Source organism: Oryctolagus cuniculus, chromosome 14, assembly GCF_051225735.1.
Source record: "Oryctolagus cuniculus isolate XC-2025 breed Fujian yellow rabbit chromosome 14, ASM5122573v1, whole genome shotgun sequence".
NCBI lineage: Eukaryota > Metazoa > Chordata > Mammalia > Lagomorpha > Leporidae > Oryctolagus > Oryctolagus cuniculus.
Window position 1 is genome coordinate 9317365 of NC_142880.1, and position 18988 is coordinate 9336352.

At 38.5% G+C, this 18988-nt stretch overlaps 1 long non-coding RNA gene across 8 annotated transcripts in view; it reads right to left on the minus strand.

The window, feature by feature from the left end:
* LOC149122234 (uncharacterized) overlaps positions 1–10277 on the minus strand; it is a 335113-nt gene extending 324836 nt beyond the window's left edge. For all 8 annotated transcript variants that reach the window (XR_016220450.1, XR_016220451.1, XR_016220449.1 and 5 more), the window contains exon 1: positions 10146–10277. This is a non-coding gene — a long non-coding RNA (uncharacterized LOC149122234). The remainder of the gene's footprint in view (positions 1–10145) is intronic.
* Positions 10278–18988: the final 8711 nt, after the last annotated feature.

The window sequence follows — 18988 nt, forward strand, 5'->3', positions numbered from 1 at the left end:
AACCAGCACAATTTGACCAACTGTTCCACTGATGCTTATCAGGGGACAATAGGTTTCCACTCCGGAGATGGTAGATCCCCTCTCCCAACCCAAACTGCATTCCAGCTTTTCTGTTTTTGGTATGTATAAAGCTGCACACCAGTGAAATAAATTTTGTACCAGAGATTGTGTTCTTCATATACAACAGAACCTTGACAATTTTTAAATGTTCTCCAAGACAAGCTTTCCCCATGTTCAAACAATCTGCACAACTAGGAGTCACAGGACTCTCAGATAATGTGGTTTTGAGCTGAGCCTACTGTCATACCAAAAGTGAAGTCTTCTATTTGTAAGTAAGGGTAGAATGAACGCTTGGTAGTTAACTGGCCATACTGGGCACATTCCTTTGCCAAGAATATTTAAAGAATGCAAATCCATAAAAATTATGTAGTTTTAGTATCAACAAGTAGCCGCAGATAGTAAAATCCTTTCCATAAACATTCTCCTTCCCAAAAAACACCTTGATCTCCTCACTGAATCCTTACAGCAAACTTATGTGCTCATCTTTAATTTAAGGAAAATCTGAGGGATGTTTAGTTGATAAAAGGCAGCATCAAGGATAGGATCCACCCTAGTACCCCAGTCAGTTCTTCTGATTATACAGCAATCTTTGTCTCTCACCAGAGAAGGATTATCAGCTGCTAAACTAATAAGGCTAAATAGATAAACAAGAGGAAATGCTTAAGTAAATAATATACATAAATTCATCTAATAAGTCAAAGCCACAGAATATACAAACTTCCAACTCTCGTCAGAGAATCCAACCATAAAATGATTTTTTCATTGGCACTAGCCAAAAAATCGAGACAGTTTATATTTATGGAAAAGAACATACGAGGCATGTTAGCTATCTATTTAAATTCTTATCAGTTTATTAACATACTCAGATCAGAAAGTCATGTGAATGGAGTATATTATCTTAGTTCTCTACAGAAAGGCTATCTCATTTGTAATTCAAAGCTTTCACTAAATACTATTTCATAGCTTAAAAAAATTGATTATACAGATATCTGTTTCATTAAACACACTAAAAATAACATCAGAGCTCATTTTGTTACTTAGTGCCCATTTTATAAGATTTATGTGATAAATAAAATAGGGTTCCAGAGTCAGAAGGTGTCTTTATTAGGACCAATTACCAAGAAATGCTGAACTAAATTTAAATGCTTTATTACCGTAAATGATTACATGGATAAGCTGTGGGATGATGCCAATTTCTAATGTGTTGATCTTTTCAGCATATTAATGTTTTTATAATTGAGACTTTGTGACTTACACATCAAAAATAACATGTTAGAGTAACTTTTCATGTAATTTTTCTTTTATTCAAAACAATTTTATCAATAATCTGAGAAGCATCCCTTATACAATAAAAGCGTTTGACCTTTTTAAAAAGTTTGTGAATCCCTTCAAGAAATATTTCATTTCAATAAATCCAGTTACTATGTTCAGAAGGTAACTGCTTTATAGTTTTGTAATAATGAAAATGTTGTTAAAAAAGGAAGGATGAGGGTAGGGTGGGAAGTATGATGCTTCTAAATCTGTATATACGAAATACATGAAATTTGTTCACCTTAAAAAATAAAGAAAACTAAGAAGGATACAGGAAAATATTCCTTCTACAGAATTACTGGTAACAATTTAACAATTAGTATTTCCAGCTATTACTTATTAAAATTTGCTTGAAATATATTTGTGGACCTGTGTCATGGCTTCTAATAAAGTGGTAATTTAATTTTTATACATGTGAGCATTCACAACCATTTCATTGTTTCAATGGTTGCACAGTAAATGAAACGAAGGGAATATACATTAAGTATTTGTATGGACAGAAATAAAGAGTATACCAAGTGTCCAAATAAATTAGTTACATAATATCCCATTATGTGATTTGCATTATGTATTTACTCAACCATTATTAATCATTTCTAGACTACTGCCAATCATCTCTGTAATGAATATTCTTATACATACATTCTGCATACTTCTTTAGCCAAAACTTTCTAATTTTTTAGTTATGAATCTGGATCAACTAGTATAAATTTTAAAAATTTTAACATTAATGAGATACCCTCCTGAAATTGAGTTTCCATTTACTATTCATTAACACTATGTGGGAGTGTCATCCATTTTGCAATCCTCTTTACTATCTTAGTACTATCAAATTTTAATTCTCTTCCATGGGGCTGATGCTGTGAGTAGTGGGTAAGGCCACCGCCTGCAGTGCTGGCATCCTATATGGGCCCCAGTTCAAGACCCAGCTGCTCACTTCCAATCCAGCTCTCTGCTATGGCCTGGGAAGAAAGTGTTTAGAATGGCCCAAGTCCTTGGGCCCCTGCACCCACGTGGGAGAGCCGGAGGAAGCTCATGGCTCCTGAACAGCGTAACTCCAGCTGTTGTGGCCATCTGGGGAGTGAACCAGCAGATGGAATCTCAATCTCTCACTCTCTGTCACTCTCTCTTGGCCTCTCCTCTCTCTGTAACTCTTTCAAATAAATAAATCTTAAAAAAAAAACTCTTCCAATATGAAAATTTAAAAATAAAATTTTTCAGGTTGGCATTTATTTGCACATTTTAGTTTATTAAATTGAACATCTTGTAGTATCTTGTTTCATTTTAAGCTATTTACTATTTATAGCAATATAATTGTAATAATAGTGCTATTGTCTGCATTTCCATTAGAAATAAGAATTATCCTATTGATTCATTGAAATTTATATTAATATCCCAGAACATCAAAATAATGAGTATTTTGATAAAGCCAATAACATTATCTTAAACTTTATATGAAATGATAAAGGTCTTCAAAGAATAAAGTCAAATTTAACAAATATGGTCTTGCCCTGCCAGATATTAACATACATTGCAAAACTATAGATGTAAAAATTATTATTCTGGAATAAGAAAAATACTAGGTGAAACACCCATTCATAAATGGCAACATAATATGACAAATTTTGCCTACACACATGGGGGAGGAAAGATTATCAGGTGGTTGCATGTTATAAAGGTTGGTCACTCTATGTAGTGCAGGAAAAAACTGCTCTGCTCAATATGACAAAAAAATAAAGATCTGGATAAAATACACAATCACAACTGTTTGATCGCAAGCAGAGAAGGACTTCTTAAAATCAATCCTTTAAAAGTTGTACCATAAGTCTAAGAATCTTTTATTTATTTTTTTATTTTTTGACAGCCAGGGTGGACAGTAAAAGACAGAGAGAAAGGTCTTCCTTTTCCGTTGGTTCACTCCCCCAGTGGCCACTGTGGCCGGCGCACCGCGCTGATCCGAAGCCAAGAGTTTCTCCTGGTCTCCCATGGGGTGCAGGGCCCAAGCACTCGGGCCATCCTCCACTGCCCTCCTGGGCCACAGCAGAGAGCTGGACTGGAAAAGGAGCAACCAGGACAGAATCCGGGGACCTGACCAGGACTAGAACCCAGGGTGCTGGCGCTGCAGGCAGAGGATTAGCCTATTGAGCCACGGCACCGGCCAAGTCTAAGAATGTTCAATGAATATTTTTCATTTTTATTTTTAATTTGACAGAGTTAGACAGTGAGAGGGAGAGACAGAGAAAGGTCTTCCTTCTGTTGGTTCACTCCCCAAATGGCCGTTACTGCTGGCGCTGTGCCGATATGAAGCCAGGAGCCAGGTACTTATCCTGGTCTCCCATGAGGGTGCAGGGCCCAAGCACTTGGGCCATCCCTCCACTGCCTTCCCTGGGCTACAGCAGAGAGCTGGACTGGAAGAGGAGCAACCGGGACTAGAACCCGGTGCCATGGTGACAGCCCTAATGACTATTTTTTCAAATAAGAATGTCATGGACAAATTCAATACTCAAATATTAGCTAAAGATAGTTACGGGAGCAGGCTGGCGCCGAGGCTCACTTGGTTAATCCTCTACCTGCGGCACTGGCATCCCAAGTGGGAGCTGGGTTCTAGTCCTAGCTCCCACTTGGGATGCCAGTGCCTGAAAAGCAGCAAAGGATGGCCCAACTTCTTGGGCCTATGCACCCATGTTGGAGACCCAGAAGAGGCTTCTGGGTTTGGAAGGGTTCAGTTCCAGCCATTGTGTTCATTTGGGGAGTGACCAGCAGATGGAAGCTAAGTTTTTCAAATAAATAAAATAAATCTTTTTTAAAAATTGTAGGATTTAACACTCAAGGAACCAATGTCTAGAATATCAAGGCCTCCTCAAAATTATAAAAGTAGCCACATCAGAAAAATGGGCACAATTTATGAACAAGAAATTTATGGAACTGAAAATTTACATTCCAACAACAGTATCATTTCACTGCAGATTTGTAATTCCTTTATCTCCATGTCATTGGTGGAACACAGATGTGTCACCATTCTGGGAAACTATCTGCTCTCATATATACAAATTAGGAACACACAGAGCACCTGAAATAGCAACTTTAAAAAAGACATACATAAACGTCTATAAAGTCCACAAGGAAACAAACTGAAGGATATTTGCTGAGCTATTATTTGTGGTAGATCTGAAAGCAGTTTTGATGTCATTCAGCTGGATAGAGGGTAAACAGAGTGGATCTATATACCACAGTACTTATACAACTATTAAACCATACATTAAATATAGACCCAGAAGAATGGAGGACTCTCAAAAACCACAGCTTTTACTATTAAAGAAAGCTAAGAAAAAGGAACCAAAAAAGTAGACAAGGTAATTTACATGAAAAAGTATGTCTCAATGACAATATACAGTTGGAAAGAACAAATACAAATAAAATGGGACATTAAACGAAAGGTTATTTGCAGGGAGCAGGGAATAAGAGAAAAATAGTACTGTAATACTAGAATAAGTAGAAAGAAGATAGAAAAGTGCCTTTGGAGGATCAATGGTGATCATTACAATTAATTGAATAACATAAGCAACTTGTATCTGAGCACCTGTGATCATTAAAGTAGAATAAACGAACAAATAATAAATCTTCTTTATGTAGTCTCCCAGTTACCTATTGCACCTCATGTTCTCATTTGAGTTATTAGTTCCAGGAGAGTGTGCCCCAAGCCTGAATTGATCGATTTATATTCTCTGTCTCTCACACACTAACACATACACACACACATAAGGCTAATATGCCAGCTGTGCCAATTCAATTTCAGAGGCCACGTACAAATTTTAGAGACCATTTATGGGTAGTACAAATAAGATATTTTTCTAATCTTTCTTCAGAGCCAAGGAACCACCACATACTCATCCTTTGGAAACAGCAATATATGTTTATAATTGCTTCTAGTTACTTCCTAATTTACCACACAATCCTCTAAAAGGTCTTCAAGTTGTTCTCAGCATCTGCCTTCATTTTGAGCCAAATATTATATTTTTACAAATATCATTGTTTAAATACTTTGTGAGTTTCTTTTTTTTTATATTTTGCTTTTCAAAAAATAATGTAGACAATTGGAAGGGCCATTTTAGTTCCTTTCTAGAAGGCTCTCAATCCAAAGGTTTAACCTATGGAGCTCACTATGGTTTGGATGTAACTGTGGATGTTCAATGTTCCCCTGACACCAGTGTGATGAAGGCCTGGTCCCCAAAGCACCATGTTAATGGCAACAGCAGAGCAGAAACTTGGCCCAATTGTGGCATTTAAAGGTGGGGCCTTTGGGAAGTGACTGGATTGGACTGGGTGGTGCCTTTGTGTTTAAATTTGGGAGAGATCACGTAGATACAGACACCTATGTCCCTCCTGCCATGTTGTGCTGAGCTACCTCAGGATTCTGCCAGCAAAAGCCCCATCACCAGGGGCTAAACTAATCAAGGCCAACGACTCCTGCGCTTTAATCTCCAAAATTACGAGATAAATAAATCTTTTCTCTTCATAAAGTTAGTTTTCCCTCAGATTTCATTTTAGTGACAAAAAGTCATACAGAGAGGATCCCAACCTGTCAATCTTGACCAAATAGGAGTTACTGAATCTGTCTCTGCAACAGACTATGCCTAAATCCACCAATGATGCCTACCAAATATGATTAGCTTACAATCATCCTTATGCAAGACTAAGTCAAGGTTATAGGTTAATTAGAGAACCATTAGCTTCAGAGGAATGTCACCATTAATCTGTGCTATCCTCTATTAACCCAATCTGAACACAATTAGCTCCTACTCTTGCTGCCTCATGAACGAGGAACACTTTTGGTTTTGATTTCCTATATAGATTTGCAGATGTCAGAAAGTCATATGCTTTATCTCTCTGATCCTGGAAATTCAGAACATCACCATTTCATTATTTTCAGGTCAATATCAATTGGCATGATCCAAAATATTATGAAGCAATTTTTCTTCCAGATATTATGGGTGGGAGAAAACTAACTGCAACACATTCCAAAAAATCTGCATTCTTCATTTAAATACAAAGATACTGTTGTTGAAATTTTCCTAGGTGCTTAATACATCATTCAAAACCAATTATACTCTTAAATTTAATCTTAACAGAAAATATCATTAAAACTTTCAATTCCACTGCATATTGGAAAACTCCTCAGTTTCATGGATCATTAAAATATCCTCCCAAAAGATATCCCCAGAAAATGATCCAGAAACTTTTTAGATGAAAATAGTTTATTTTTATGCTGTATCTATGATTTAACATATTCCATTTAACATATTCACAGGCATAAGAAACAGGAACAAAACCAGAGACTTATAAATTTTGTGGATTGTAAAAAGCAACATTTAAAAATATTTCTAGCAGCCTAATTGATTTTCCAAAATAAATTACTCTTTTAGTTCAAGGGCAATCCAGATCATCAGCATTTAAGAGTTTATGTAAATATATTATCTAGTTTTTGTTGTATTGTGTATGAATGTTTTACATTTAATTGTCAGGAAGCATTTTACTTTGTTGTGTTTATGTCATTCTAAGTATAGCTGTGTCTTTATTTTTATATTAAAGTGATATTTTCTCAAAGTTCTTTTTAACTTGGCTGTATCCTTATATTTGAGGTCCTCATCATTGAAAAATTCACATTTTCACCTTATATCCAAGAAAGGACGGAACCAGTTGAGAAAAGGCAGAGGAGCCTCTCTGATCTTGCACTTCACCTCCTAAATTGTGAAATAAACCCCCCTAGGAGAGGAGCAACTCTCTTCCGGTGTTTATTGTTCCTCTATCCTAAGCATTTCTCACAAAGGATACTAAATATTTATTGCATAATAGAGTCAATAAACGAGTCAGTTGTTCTTTTGGAGTTAATTATGCCAGGTATTTATAGTGAATTCTCCCTGTTTAGCTCATTTCAAGAAACAGAAACCGTCATTTTTACTCCTTTTTCTGTCTTAATAGAAAAAGGTGGAAACAAAAAGTCTCTAAAAAATTTTCCTCAGTAACACAATTCTAGTTGTGCTTCATTTTGTAATACTGATGGGAATCCCGTATTTCCTGCCTTGAAGTCATGTTCCCCATGGAAGAGCCACTGCTCTGTTCTCTGCTGGAGACGAAACCCTGTGGAGTTACTCTCCTTTGCTGGCAGTTGATGCCTTTTCCATTTCTATCACCCTCGTAATAGTCAACATTCAAATAGTTATTTGAAATATATTTTTGTATTACTGAAAAATCGGTTTACATTTCTAAAAGGAACTAAATGTATAGTTTTACTTGCTTTTCGATTTTTCTTCCAATGGAGGGAGCAATATTTTATTCCATTACTGAAAATCTGTGAAACTATAAGATTTAGGTTTTAATCTTATTCCTTAAAGCAAATTCTGAAAGCATTAAATATTCAATTTTGAGAATCAGATAAACTCATACAAACCCAATTTCTGTAACTGATAAGCTGTGTAACCTTGAGCTTGCTACAGTTTCTATGAAACTTAGTTTCCTCATTCATCAACAGTTAAGATAAACCATTATGAAGTTTAAATGGCACATACTAAATGTTCAGTTAACACTGACCAGCAACACTGTTTTTATTATTGCAATAAATTATAGGGAGTATTGGAATGTTCAATAAATCCTTGAGCTTAATTTCAAAGTCTTAACAATGACTAAGGTTTTGTGTGTATATATAGACACTTGAAGTGTTTTTAACTTATTTATTTAAAAGAGTTACAGAGGGATCTTCCATCTGCTGGTTCACTCCCTGGATGGCCGCAATGGTTGGCGCTGGGCCAGACCAAATCCAGGAGCTTCTTACAGTTTTCTCACATCGGAGGCAGGGGTCCAACCACTTGGCCCTGTTGTGCGGCTTTCCCTAGGCCATTAGCAAGCAGCTGGATGAGACATGGAGCATCCAAGACATGACCTGGAGCTCATCTGGCATGTCAGTGTTGCAGGGAACAGCTATACTTGCTATGCCACAAAGCTGGCCCCTAATTTCTTATTTTTTTAATTTTATCTAAGAGGTAGACACAGAGACATAGACAGGCATCTGTTTTATTTTTCAAGTGCCCAGGGCTGTGCCAGGCTATAGCCAGAAACTGGGAATTCAATCCAATTGGTATGAACCCATCTAGTTGAGCCATTGCCTGCCACCACCCCAGGTGTGCATTAATGGGAAGCTGGAATTGGAAAGGGAGCAAGGGCTTAAACATGAGGCATGCATCCCAACCAGCTGCTAAACACCAAGACCAAACACCTGCCCCCTACAGACACAATTAAATATTTTGTTTCATTTGCTAAATCTTTATTACTTGGGAAAAAAAGGTCAATTAAAATCCAAACTGTGACAACAGAAACCATACACAGATCAATAAAATTAGTGTAACTGTTGGCAAATATCTATTCTCAGAATATATTATGCAAACAACTCAGTGATTAAACAAACCAAACACTGGCAATATCCTCAGGTACTTTGTTATCTATGGAAAGTATGCAAGACTGCAATTTTCCTTTTCCTATTTCCCTGACCACACTATTAAAAAATGTCAGAAATGCAACTGGAAAATAACATTACAAAATAGAGCGATTCAAAATGCACAAAAACATGCAGATCCCTTACTTATTTAGAACTCTTTTCCAATTTTGTCATTATCAATCTTAGGATAGTTTCACTTTGTCTTTGAATTGCAGCTATTTCAACTGTATCAAATAATTTTGATCCAAAATATTTTCCTTGTGGCCTTAACAGTATAACAAAGGAAAAAGCTTTGAGGAGCAGTAGACATCGTGGATTATGCTGTTAAGATCTAACAAGTGGCGGCTATGCACAGCCAGCATCACTCCCTGTACACGATACACACTAGAGCAATAGTTCCCAAAGTAGAATCACGCATATCAGAATTCCCAGAGGTGCTTTTAAGCAATCAATCAAGGACACGAATCAGACCCCAAATCAAATCTCTGGAACTACAATCTGAGAACCGGCGTTTTTAACAAGCTCCCCAGGTGATTTTCATGCAATGAAAATCGAGAACGTTTCACCTTAAGCTGATTCACCTGATCTGTGGCCAAAGCTTCCAGAAAAACAATTAGGTGAGGACAGGGGGGAACATCTGATTTTGACGTGTATAATTAGCCCAGCTTGTCATTTTGTGCAAAGTGACTGAGTTATTATTTTCTCTCTCAATTTTTGTAAGTATTACCATCTTTATTTTACATGTGAGATTTAAAAAAAAAGGGGTGGGGGGGGAGACCACTGAGATTTTTCAGTCCAAAAGGTTTTGGTTTCTAAAGCACAGAAGGTGGATTTTAACTCATGCTTGATTAAAACCAGAGATGAGCAGGTGTAGGGCAGGGAGTGGTGGAAAATTAGAGGGCTCAGAACAATAACCCGCATCTTTTTCTCCACTATACTGACTGCCAAAAGGCATAAATTTCTCTATACCACGAAGCACAACTGTTCGTCTAGAATTAACTTGTTAAGGATAATACATGGTATCAGGAAAAAAAAAAAAAATGACCCGATAGCCAGTGAAGAGGTGACGCTGATGTGGGCAACGAATATTTTAATTTCCAACCTAGGCTCTCCACTCACAGAAATACGAGACGGATCCTAGAATCCACCGCAAATGGGAACAGAACTCATCTAACAGAGAATAGACATTGACGTCCGAGTGTGGGCTGCCCCACACAGAAATAGCCACCAAGACTCAGTCAGAGCCGCCTGAGACCCAGAGAAGCAAGGAGGAAAACAAACCAACCTGCAACCGAGAACAGTACCTCGAAGCCACATGCCAAGGCGCTCTCTAGGGCAGGCCGCAGCGGAAGCAGTGTTCACACCGCCTTCCACTTCCTTTTTATAAGGAAGGGGGTGGTTCCCCCAAGGCTTACACCAATGAGCGAGGCCTGAGCCTGCATCCTGGTCCCGGATGTTACAGATGCATCCTGGGAAGGTGGGCGTACCACGTGATAGTTAAAGACTCAGGGCTACCTTGAGGAGGTGCAAAAGTTCCAGCCTGCCTAGGATTTAACTGCAGAGTTACACTGTATCACTGTGGCAAGATAACAGTCACTTTTTTTTTTTTTTTGACAGGCAGAGTGGACAGTGAGAGAGAGAGACAGAGAGAAAGGTCTTCCTTTGCCGTTGGTTCACCCTCCAATGGCCGCCGCGGCTGGCGTGCTGTGGCCGGTGCACCGCGCTGATCCGATGGCAAGAGCCAGGTACTTATCCTGGTCTCCCATGGGGTGCAGAGCCCAAGCACTTGGGCCATCCTCCACTGCACTCCCTGGCCACAGCAGAGAGCTGGCCTGGAAGAGGGGTAACCGGGACAGAATCCAGTGCTCCGACCGGGACTAGAACCCGGTGTGCCGGAGCCGCAAGGCAGAGGATTAGCCTAGTGAGCCGTGGCGCCGGCTACAGTGGCGTTCTGAAGAAACGAAAACTTGACGTGTTTTCTAATGTTCTATCAAACGCCCGTTTGTCTTCCCTTCTACCACTTCCTGAAACCACTACCTATAATTAAGGCTGTATTTTATGAGCAAAGGTGAGTTTGTTATTTTCCTCACAGTCTTAAATCTTTTTTTTAAAGATTTTATTTTTTATTTATTTGAAAGGCAGCGCTAGAGAGAGCAGGAGACACAGAGAGAGTTTCCAATCCGCTAGTTCACTTCCCAGATGGCCGCGACGGCAAGCACTGGGCCAGGCCGAAGCCTGGAGCCAGGAGCTTCTTCCGGGTCTCCCATGTTGGTGCAGGGGCCCAAGGACTTGGGCCATCTCTGGGCCGCTTTTCCAAGCGGGGAGCTGTGCCTAAAGTGGGGCAGCCGGGACAGGAAGCCGCGCCCAGTCAGGATGCTGGCTTCCAGGCAGTGGCCTTACCTGCTACGCCATGACTTTGAATCCACTCTTAACTCTGTTAATTTTGTACTTTATAAAGAGGAAAGCACAACTCTTGCCGCACACAGCTGAATCCGCTCATGCATTCAACAAGCTTTATCCCATGTCCAAAATGTTTCAGCACCTGTGCTGGGTACTAGGTGTTCCTAGGTGATGAAATCACTCCCTTGTTACAGTTCACTTTTTCCTACTTAGGATTCCGTTTACTCCTGGCTTGGCAAGCATTTTTGGAGCGGAGATACCTGAAGAGAAATACGTTTCAACTTGGTGTATATTTGTCTTAACCTTTTTGCAGTGGATTCATGCATCGCTTACTCACAACAGGAATTTTAACCCGCCTGGGAATGACTACTTCTCTGACACTTTCAGGTATTAAATTTATTTATTTCAACGTAAAAATAAAATTGACTTGGAACTTGTGACTTTTATATGTTTAAAACTACCTTCTGATGGTGATTTGCATTCATTTCTTTGCCTACCTGAATTACCTCCACTAATTAAATGTTTTTTCGTGCCCTATTACCTGCATTTCAATGGCACAATGAACTAAGTTATTACACAGAAATTGTAATTATAAACAAATGCCTGCCTTGGTGGCTCCCTGGGTTCCATAAATATCTTAGGCATGTCTTATACACAGTTACCTCTCAACCTTACACACTGAAGGATTTTAAATCTACAAGAGGACAGATAGTACACATAACTATTAATGGGGTCCAATCAGGAGACAAACACAGTAATCTGAGAAACTGTAACATAAAGGATTATTATTACTTAGAATGGGGAATTATAGAAACAGAGGGTAGCCCAGAAAGGCATAAAAGGAACTGAAGAGTAACAGAGTAGAAGCTGAAGGGTGCAGATACTTCCCATGGGGGAAGGAATCCTGTGGAAATCTCCTTCCCTAACCTGGTCATTTCCAAAGCTGAGATGCAGATTTCGCTGGAAATAAAGAGTTGTGACTATGGAGAATGGAGACAATCAGTGAAGCTATGAAGCTGGCTGAGGAGGTTCCCAACTCAGTGACTGTTGGCCTTGGTGCTGCAGGAGCCCAGTGCAGCAGAAACTGCCTGTGTGCAAGGGCTGGGCACAGTAGACGTCAAATACACTGTAGGAGGCCCCTGTAGGAACCCCTGTTCCCAGAAGAGAAAGCCCTCTGTGCTCCAGTGTCCATCCAGTGCCTTCTACTGCCAAAGCTTAAACTCAGACAGCTGGAAAAAGTATTTACAGGACCCAGTCCTAATGCACAGAGTGGACAGCCCACTGTAGATTTGGAGTTTGGAGGGTCAGCTCGTCACTGCTGCCTTGCTCTTAGTGGTACATCTTCTGTTTCTGAATTCACCCGATTTCAGTGTATTTTGAGGATTTGATCATTGCTACACATGAAAGATGACTGTCATCTTTTAATAAAATGTTTAATGTAAAAATCCACAGAGAGCATTCATGACTGCCATTTATTTAAAACAAAATAATTTATAGATTATATGACAATAATTTTAACAAAAGTTGAATCGTGACATTTAAAAATGGAGAAATATATTACAAAATTTGATCACTTGTTCCAATCAAATACTTGTCAGGGAAAAGATTCTGAAACAATGGTCAGCTTTTGACAATAAGTGAGTCAGTCAACCCTAATTAGCTCAAATATTAGGAATAAATAAAAATTTGTTTCCTAGTCTTTTTATATAAAAAATAATCAAGACTCATCCTCTAAATAATCTAGTGAGATTTTTCCATGCAAAAATCATTGATTAGAGATATACATATAGATGTGTTTAGTGTTCATGGCCGGAAAATGTATCAAATCTGCAGATAAACAAAGCACTATACAGACAGGAGTGGGAAAATAATTTGGAGGGAAACAAACATGGAATCATAATTTTGTGTTTGTGTTTGTCTTTATTAGTACTTTCACTGCAAATATATGCATGGAAAAAAGAACATTTCTCCTAAATCTATTTTTCTGTTTCCTAGCCTGAGATAGAAGAGCATAGCCCAGGGTTTTTCAAGAGTAAAGATAGGTTTTGTCTGGCGTGTTTGGTTGTGTGTGTGTTTGTGTATGTATCTGTATGTGTATGCTTGTACATGCCTCCACAATATGTTCTTTGCACAGTTCTGAAGAGAAGAAAATTTCTAGTCCAAGTATATAACAAATAGCAAAATGTTTATTTTTTAAAAGTATCTGCAAAGGCATGGAAAGCCAAGACACTCTGGCAAAAAAAAAAAAAACCTAAATGAAAGATCTCTGTGAGTGAGATCCCAGTGGAAAGCATGGGCCATCAAAGAAGGAGGTACCTTTCTCTGAAAGGGGGAGAGAGCTTCCACTTTGAGTATTGATTATGGCCTTATCTAGATAAGGTTGGAGTTTGTGAACTCTGGAGGCTTCCGTAGCCTTGGTAGCTCAGGTTATTATTGACGACATAAATCAGAGTGTCAATTCAACAACAGGCGTCACTGTGCACTTACTCCCCAAGTAGGATCTCTCTCCTTAATGTGTTGTACTATGCGAATTAACGGTAAAACTAGTCTTCAAACAGTACTTTATACTTTGTGTGTCTGTGTGGGTGCAAACTGTTTAAAACTTTATTTAGTTTATACTAAATTGATCTTCTGTATATAAAGATAATTAAAAATGAATCTTAAGAATGGGATGGGAGAGGAGTGGGAGATGGGATGGTTTCGGTGGGAGGGTGGTTCGGGGCGGGGGGGGACCACTATAATCCAGAAGTTGTACTTTCAAAAATTATTTTAAAAAAAGTATCTGCAAAGTAAATCTAAGCTTAAGAGAAACTAAGGAATGAGATAGTTGGGCTTTGGGAGTACTTCATTAGGAGAGACAATTCTAATGTATAGAACAGAATAAACAGGTGAAATTATATTTCCATAGGGCTCTCTCACCTTACTCTCAGAGCATGATATACCTTCTCAGACTCTATCTAAAAGAGATTAACTTACTTCCATCATGAATGGAACTTCTATTTAAACATGTGTGCATAGCAGGGTGCACTTTAACGGACAGCAAAATCAAATTATAACAATCCAAAGTAATAGTATTTTCACTTCCATTAGATTCTTGCTTCTCCATATCTTATTTTCTCTTACGAAAGCGGGTTAGAGATACTGGACAGTGAGTTATGTATCAGTTAAAACATTCTGCCTTTTCCTACTGCCAAACCTTATGTGCATAGCTATACATGCATCCATACTCTCTTTCCCACTACTCCAGATGAATTCTTAACAAATTCCAGTGCCTAACATATATTGCGCTTTCTCTTTCTTCCTTATTAAAGGCTTTGCTGTACCTTCCCCAATTCACTATTGAGCCTTTTGTCAACCTGCTGTCTTCTTCTATCATGAGTATATACTTTAATATCTCCCATCTTTAAATAAATCCCCCCTTTAACTCTCCAGGCATTTTCATTTTTCTGCTCCTTTTTTTCTAAAGTTAGATAGTGAGAGAGAGAGAGAGAAAGGTCTTCCTTTTTCCGTTGGTTCACCCCCAAAGTGGCCTCTACGGCCGGTGATTGCAGCCAGCGCGCTGCACGGATCCGAAGCCAGGAGCCAGGTGCTTCCTCCTGGCCTCTCATGCAGGTGCAGGGCCCAAGGACCTGGGCCATCCTCCACTGCACTCCCGGGCCACAGCAGAGAGCTGGACTGGAAGAGGAGCAACCAGGACAGGACCTGCACCCTGAATGGGACTAGAACCCGGTGTGCCGGCGCCACAGGCGGAGGGTTAGCCTAGTGAGCCGTGGCGCCGGCCCTTTCTGCTCCTTTGATATCTAAACTTCTTAAAACTTCTTTAAGACATTTCCTCTCACTTCCTATTCATAGTTTAAATCACAAGACTGATATCCACCTTTTTTTTTTCCATTAAGCAAGGCTTAATAGTTGCCAAAATGCCAGTTTCAATGTAAATATTTTCTTTTTGTCTTATTCAGTGTCTCAGCAGCTCTGTAGTAGTCACTGCTCTCATTAAAGCATTTTCTTCTGTCGTTTCTGATTTTTCTGTTTTTTACTGCTACCATCTATATTTTTTGTTGAATGATTATGACAATATCCTCAATAAATTATTAGTTGTAATTACATCCACCAGTGTTTCTCTCAACTGGGATTTCTTCTCAAATGTAAAATGCTGTAGTCACTGAGTAAGGAGTTTGACGGATGTTAAGGGAAATTAGGAAACTCATGGTCATTCTCCATTTTTTTTTGAAAATAGATGGGATTAGCTTACATACGCACACACTCACGCCTGTGCAACTTATATCTTTGAAAACATGACTAGGGAGTTTTCCAACCTTTGATTTTATGTAGACTAGAGCTTTATCTGTTTCTGTAAAGTTTCATAAGCAAGTTTTATTTTGGATTGAAACCTCTTAACAATATTTTTCTATTAAAAATAAATAACAGCTTTAAAAAATATTTCAAACTAATGCATGTCTTCCCATTTGAAAAAAAAAAAAAAAGATACACAGGAAAATAGCCTGCTGCAAGGCACACACTCCATCTCACTGTCATGGCTTTGATTCAACCCTGCTTAGCAGGCTTAGGTCTCTCCTCTTCAGAATTTAAGTGTCAACAACACAAACATTACAGCAGGATAAAATGATAGACTGTGCATTTCCAAAATTTAGAGGAAGCCAAGTGAACATTTTCTCGTATCTCTAGATGTATTAGTCAATGAAAGGACAAACACAGTTTTTGGTTCATTTTCCCAGGAACAGACTCTGGGCAAGCGACCTACTGAGTTGTCAGAGGAAAACATAAACAGAACATGATAGGAAATGTGCAAGCAAGGGTGTGACCGCGTCCTGAGGGACAATCTGAAGTGTGAATTACTTAGCAAACATTACCCTGCTCAGGGGTAAGGAAGACAGACTTGTTTTCCCAGCACAGCACTGTTTGAGTTAATAAGCTCCACATTCTCCATTCTCCGGTTGTCTGTCCGAAGCACTGCAACAGTGGCAGAGTGTTCCTGTGAGGATGATTACAGATGAGCTGTTAGCAGGGGAGCACACAGGAGCTGGGGTACGGGACACCAAACTCCTCCTTTCAGTGACAGCTTGAAAAACACACAGATATCAGTGATAGGCAGAAAAAAATGGACACAATGGAATAGTTGGCCAAATGTGCGTATGTAGAAATGAGCAACTAAGAGTGGAAGTATTCTTTCCACGTGGATTTAGAACACTGCAGGATATTAAATCCAAAGGAAACAAAAAAGTGCCCAATCTTGACTTGACTGTAGTTTATTTTTCTCCTTGTGTTTCTTGGGATATTGATGCTAATATACTCATATACACACAAGAATACATTCTAATGAATTGTATGTACAAATATGGAAAGCAACCCAGTAGTCTTTTTGAAAATATTATGAGCAAATACCTTCATGACTTTGCAGAGAAAAGTACAAATAAATAATTATTTACCCATACAATGATGGCACTAAATAAAATTGAAAAGCCTTGTATTTGTACTCCATTTTAGAGCTTTTTTCATCAACAGTTAGTGGTAAAAAAGTGGAAGTGCAATCCATAGAATTGAAGAGATTATTTGTAAGACATACACAGAAAAACATGGAGAAAATATACAGTGCCTACAGTGTTAGAAAGATGTTTACTAGTTAAATTTCAAAAGTCAGATGTCCCACTTTAAAAAAGTCAGTCTTAGCTAAGCACTTCAGTGAAATTAAAAGCAAAGATGTTTGTGTGTGTATGTATGTGTATGCTCACTCAGTGTCACAAATTGTCAGATAAATGTTAACTAAAATGGAATGAAGAACACAATGACTATATTGGTATTTATAAGATGAACAACAGTTTACCTCAGAAAGTCTGCAGATGTACCCTAACATGGCATACACTGCTGCAGGCAGTATAAATTGGTCCAAGCACTTTGCACAGTTTCATAATATCTAGCAAAGAGGAATATGCATACATTCTGTCAGTTCCACATTGGTGCATGCATACCAAGCATAAATATTAATATGAAGAAGCCAGCCACAAAAGAATATATGAATAAGTCTGATTCATACGCAATTCAATATAAGTAGACTAAAGTAAAATGTTAGAAGTCTAAATGGTGGTTACCTTCAGAAAGTGGCAATGAGGGAAGGTCAATCATTCTGACATTCTTCCATTTTGAAACCACCGTGGTCATTACACAAATACCTGTTTTAAAACAATGTATTGAACTATACAGTCCTGGAAGACATTGTTGCAAATAATAAAGCTGTAGGATACACTTGAATTTATGAAATTGTTAGTTTTAAATTTGAGGCAGGATTCCAAATTTGAATATTGCATTTGTATTATGGTTCTCTAAATAAATCAATAGTATGTATGTGTATACATTTCTCTGTGTGTATATAGAAATATAATCATATATAAAGTGTTATATAGTTTTTTAGCTATGACATTATACATGGTTACATGAAATATCTATCAATCTACTGACCAATAGATTGATACAGTAAGAGACATGTTTTAACGATTGGCTAATGTGAATTTGGTGACTGGCAAGGACAAACTTTATTGTTCAGATCTAATATAGTCAGACTGGAGAGCTGGGAGTTTGGAGAGAGAAAGAGAGTGAGAGAGAGAGAAGAGGAGAAGAAGGGGCAGAGAGAGAGAGAAGGGGAGGGTACAATCTGCCTGCCATGCCACCTGCTGGAAGAATTCCCTCTGGTTTCGGGGAGGTCAGAGTTTTGCTCCTGGCAAGCCTTCCACCGATTAGATGAGGTGCATCCATAGAGGTCAGTGTGTTTTACTGATTTCAATGTTAGTCTCACCCCAAAACAGTCTGAAAGAAACATCCAAGATAATGTTGATATCTGGGCACCATGGCACAGTCATGTTAACATATATAATTAACTACCATAGTAGTTAATCCTGTTGAGATTTGATTGAATTCATTCTTTCCAGGAGACAATTTTTGATACATTTGTCTTTGGTTTGGTAGGGAAAGTTTGAAAGATAAAGTGATATGAAAACAAAACTTGCATTGTATCACCAAGGCATAGACCAGGCCACATAAATGTACATGCAAGTCCAAACAGCAAGAATTTAAGGGAATCCATAGACCTTGATTTTATGCAGAACTCTCAAAACTCAGTTTTATAATTTCTCTTGTTTAGAGCCAGGACAGTCAAGTATAATGTAAAATATGGCGAAAGAGCATTCTCTTGCATTACAGAAAACTTAGCACAACTTTGGGATGTTATCAACCTCAGGAAACATAGAGCATACAGGTCAGAAGGACTGGAGACACTAGAGACAGGTGCTCACTGAAGCCTGGGGACGGTGCCATCAGTGTTCAAGCTTCTCAAGTAATGTGAACAAGAAAATGAGAGAAGTGAAAAATGTAATAGAAAAATCACTTGTGGACTAACTAATGAGAAGCTAGCAGAAAATATTGGGTGGTACTTAATGAGAGTCTCAAGATGTCAGTGAAATGAATCACTGAAATATTAATATGAATTTATTTCTTAAAGATTTATTTACTTTCTTACTTCATTATTTGAAAGGCAGCATGATAGGGGTGGGGAGACTGAGAAAGAGATAGATCTTTCATCCATTGTTTCACTCTCCAAATGGCCTAAACAGCCAGGTCTAGCCAGCCCAAATCCAAGAGCCAGGATCTCATTCCTCATCTTCCCCATGGATGGCAGTGGCCCAAAGCAAAGCACTTCGGCCATCTTCACATACGCAT